Source organism: Aquila chrysaetos, chromosome 2 (genome assembly GCF_900496995.4).
Source record: "Aquila chrysaetos chrysaetos chromosome 2, bAquChr1.4, whole genome shotgun sequence".
NCBI classification, from domain to species: Eukaryota; Metazoa; Chordata; class Aves; order Accipitriformes; family Accipitridae; genus Aquila; species Aquila chrysaetos.
Genome location: NC_044005.1, coordinates 17,654,930 through 17,659,881, shown reverse-complemented (window position 1 = coordinate 17,659,881; position 4,952 = coordinate 17,654,930).

Here is a 4,952-nt window from a genome sequence, read left to right as displayed (position 1 = left end):
GCTCTCCTTCAAGATTGTAGGGATCATCCCTCATTAACCACACTCGCATCTGTGAAAGGGTGTCTTTGAGCTTCTTCCTACATGAAGACCAGCTCTTCATTGTGTGTCTCCCAAATTCTCAGCAGCAGATAATCAGATGAAGTTGCACTTGTACTTTTCAAACTAAGAGACAGACTTGATTTGTATGTACAGTGCCGTTTTATGAGAAAAAGAACTTTAAAAAGCAGGGGAAAAAAAAGAAAAACAAAGAAGAAAAAAAAGTTAATGCACTCAAAATTAAAGCAGCACCTCTAAACACTAGGTGGCAGCGCAGCAAATAATATGTCTTCCCTCCAGTAATGAAAGTCGTTGAAAACTATATAGAGTGATTTCAAAATCAAAGTAATATTCTAAAATCATATTACAAAAATTTGGAAATAAACAGAGTAACAATACAAAAGGAGAGAAGACAAAATAACAGGAGTTTTCCCTTCTCTTAAGAGTAATACTTTACAGCCTGCCTCTTTACTAAATTACATTGCAGCTCTTTTGTCCAACTACGAAGCTCCAAGATCTACGCTGGGCGCATATCTCCTTTTCACAGAGTCCATACATCACCTCCAGATAACGTCTGCCCCAGGCTGTTTGTTAACTGATCTGGACAACATGGATGTCTAGAGTCTATCAGCTCTGCCTTCACCAGAAGGAAGTCATTCAATACACAGGATAATACTAGGAGACTGAGAGGAAGTTGGTAAGTATCTACAAACTTAGGCCTGAAGAAATAAACTGCACAAATCATCTGGGACTGGACCAGAAGGAGCTGCTTTTTCACATCTTTTCTTTTATGGACCCCTAGCCTTGAAGTTCCTTTGCTTTTCTTCCCCTGACTATTCAATGTATTTCTTGTGATCTCATATACTCCAGTAATATGCCAGGATTTTTCAGAAACATATTGAATGCTTATCCCTAAGAGCAAGCCATGATCAGTCCTGGCCCTGACTTAAAAACAGACTCGTTTCAGCCTCGTCCTTTGAAAAGTGCATGAGCACCCATAAACATGGATGCAGTCACACACATATAATATTTTGGCTGGCATTCAGTTTAGCAAATTAATTCTTCTATCCCTGACCTCTTTGTGACTCTTGAATTGGTGTTGCAGAGGGTCACAGAGCATGAACTTGACTGAAAAAAAATCTTATGAAACTGAATGTCTGAGCAACTGAGCAGCAAATGTAATTCAATGTCAGTATGTGCAATGCAGGGGGAGGGCGGGGAACACCTACTTAGACGTTCATAAAGATGGACACAAGCCCGTTGTAAAAGGTTCTCTGAAATCATTAGCTCTCTGCCTAGCAACAGTCAAAACACAAAACTGAACAGGAAAAAAACAAAAACAACAACAAAAAACAGCGAAGGAAAATAATAGAAAAAATTAGAAAATATCATCATGATCAATCCATCCAATGGTAACAGAAGATAGAGCAAAATCAGATAAATGTACAACATTTACAGAGATGAGCAGGTATATGAAACTGTTTCCATTTGATGAAAGATCAATTAGACTATGAGTCTTCAGCTTGGAAAGGAGAAAACTAAGAGAAGATATAATAGTCAGCTTTAAAATCATGAGTGATACGGAGAACACAAACATAAATTGATTACTCTGCATTTCTCATTGTATTAGAATCAGTGGGCATCTATGTAATTATTAAGCATCAGGTTTAAAGTGTATAAAAATAAATACTTTTTCACACAGTAATCAGCTACTGTGGAACTCATTGCCATAGAACATCATGGAGACAGAAAGTAGAAAAGGATTTTAAAAGGATTAGACAAATTCATGGAAGACAGGTCCAGCCATGACTATGTAACGTGATGGCCCAGATACAACCTCCACCTCATGCAGTTTATAAATCACCAATTACCAGATGCAAGGAATGTCTACTAGGGAAAGATTACTCTAAAAATCCCACTGTTAATAGTTTCCCTAAGTATCAACAACAAGATCCTGCCCTAGACAGACTGCTGGTACCACCCAATAAAGCTGTCCTTGAATGTTATGCTAGAGAAAACACTACTTGCACTGCGTATAAATTCTACTAATTAAAGGTTACAAATGTGTGTGTTAAAAACAAACAAAAAACCAAAACATTGAGAGCTGCACTGACCCATTTTCCTTCTCTGTCATAGACTCTTGAGTCAGTCTAGAGATATCAGTACTAGAGGTGGACAGCCAGAGACATAGTCAAGTGCTGATAGAAGCCTTTGGTCAAACACCAATCTTACTAAAGCCACTGGATATTTTTCTTACGTTGAGTATATATTTGAGGGAAAAAAAAAAAAAGCTGAATTTTTATTTCCTAAAATCCACAATTACAACACACAGTTTGTCCAACCACTAAGGGAAAAGCCACTTTTATTGGCTACTATATAGGCTCTTTACTCTGTTGCCATTCGACCCATTTCTCCAGCTTGAATTCTAAATGGGAACTTGCTCCATAGCATTCCCAACTGTTTGAAAATTAAAACATCTCGAAGAAATACAGTAGGCTTTTTGCCTGAATCCTTGCATGTCCAGATGGTACACTGGAGCTTGAGTGGGATATTTTAGCAATGTTGCTGAAAATTCAGCTAAACATCGGATTATTAATTTTATAGTTTATTGTCCTTGTGTCACCACAGTTAGTGATGATCAGAGGAATTACTTTCTTTTTCAGGCTGTTTCCTTAAGTGAAAAAGGCTTTTAGATTTATATTCTTTCCATGTGCCCCACTCTTGCAAGTTTCATGAAGAGAGGTGCCAGAACAGAGGCACTTTATTAATGTTTCCATGGACAGAAAGGATGCAGAATGAGTGGAAGCATCTTCTTATATGCCAGAGAATCCACACGCGGGACCACTACAAGAACCCACTCACAGAACAAATTGTTCTTGCAATGCACTCACCATGTGGAGACTTTTGAAGGAAGAGAGTTAATAGATAGGAGATCAGCTGTATTTCAGGGAGTCGACAGGCCTGTGGTACACGATTAATTGTTCTGAAGACTAGAAGAGACTACAGTGATAATCAGGATAATCTCTTGTACACAATAGGGAAGCAACCTTTCCTGGATTAACTCATGCCTTTGACTCCAACCTGTACAGCTGAGTTACAAGCATGATTTTAAGAAAAACATCCAAATTTTGTTTTCACATTTTCAATAGTGAGGAACCTGTTAGGCTGTTCCAACATGTAATTGCCACTAAATATTTAGATTTTGCTACATTGTTAGCTGCCAGACCGAAGAACCAGTTTAGACTCCCATTTAGGTTCACTTGTATACTGAGAGTAAGTCTAAAGACTTAATTTCTTGTTTAATGAAAGAAGTAGGCTGAACTTGTTTTCAGAGTGGAAAACGTATTTTCTAACCCTTCTGATCATGCTTGTAGGTTCTCTTTGAACCCTGTCCAATTTTTTTTTTTTTTTTTCAGTTGTGAATGCCAAAATTTGACCTGATGATCCCAACGTGATCACAGGTACCAAACATTGAGGTAATATAGCTTCCACACAGTTATTTAATGTTAACATATTTTAATATTCTCCACTCTAGACATCCAAGGGTCCTCCTTGTTAGGAACTACTGTATCTATAGGCGAAGTAAGTAATTTCCAGACTGCTGGAGGAGGCAAACAACCATAGCCTTACAAATTTTACTACGATAGGGTCTTGAAGAGTCATTCCTGTTACTGCTACTGCCAAGAAAGGAATCGTAGGTGCTACGTGGCAAGAACAGCTGTAACGAAGGCTGGCAGCTCCCAGCAGTGACTGCTGCTGTACCTCCCTTACCTTCTTCACCCTTCCCCTCCTTCCCCCTCCTCCCTGCCTAAGGCAGCAAGAAAAGCAGCAAATCTCAACACTTCCAGCTAACTTTGTATCCTGGATTCACTTCCTCCATATCTTTCTCTCTTTGCTCTGACTGGCGCTAACTCAAGCTTGGCCTAACCTTGAATCCCCGGATTGCCATTCTTCATTCTGCTCCCATTTCTCATTCTGGGTCATTTGGCTCCCCAGATACTCACATACAGCTATATATGCACCTGGGCTATCAGGGTAAAAGCCACATCATGTAGACATGGCTCACATGCCTTTTTCTTAGGCAACTGAGCCTGCAATTTGCCAAAGTAAAACTTCTTGTTTGTCTTTACCCACGGCTGAAAGTCATCAAGACTGCAGCTAAAGGATGGGGAAGTGATACATGATGGAAAGGACAGAACAGTATTTACTAATAATGAGTGAATCTCATCTTCCAAATCAATTATAAAAGTATGGAGTAATATATTTTTAAATTATTAAGATGAAAAGACACGAATATGTCTTAAGTTATAACAAAGAATTTACCCAGTGAAACTTTGGATAGAAAGCTGTAATGTAATAAAGAACTACTCCAGAGCTAAATCTACTTGAGGGAAAGGAAAAAAAGTAGATTAAGAAAGAAAAGCATTTCAAAATCAGATACCACCAGCTAACAAACAGTTAAAAAATATTTTCTAAATATAATCTAATCAAGATATCTGCATATCAAGAAGCTGTTTCTTTGCAAGATGCTGCTGAGCTACTGGTAGGAAGCAGGAGTTGTGCTGCTACTTCACTGCTTTGGATATGACACTGTCCATGCTACATTGAACATGGGTGGGAGACATCACACTCATCTTAGCTCTCACTCCCCCAAAAATGTGGCTGGATCCACTGAAGAGGATCATCTTTGCCCAAGAATGTCACCACCTGTGCAACAAATCTCATTGCAACCTAAAGCAGAGAAATATGATCTGATGTAGGGATCTGAATCCAAGGCCACACTGCCCACAAGGATTCAAAGACATTTATGTTAAATGTTCCAGTTTTGGATTAACTCTGATTTCAAATGTAAGTACGTCTAATGCACCTCGTGACTCAGTGCATTAGGGTTCCTCCCAGTTTTGACCCAGTTGTTA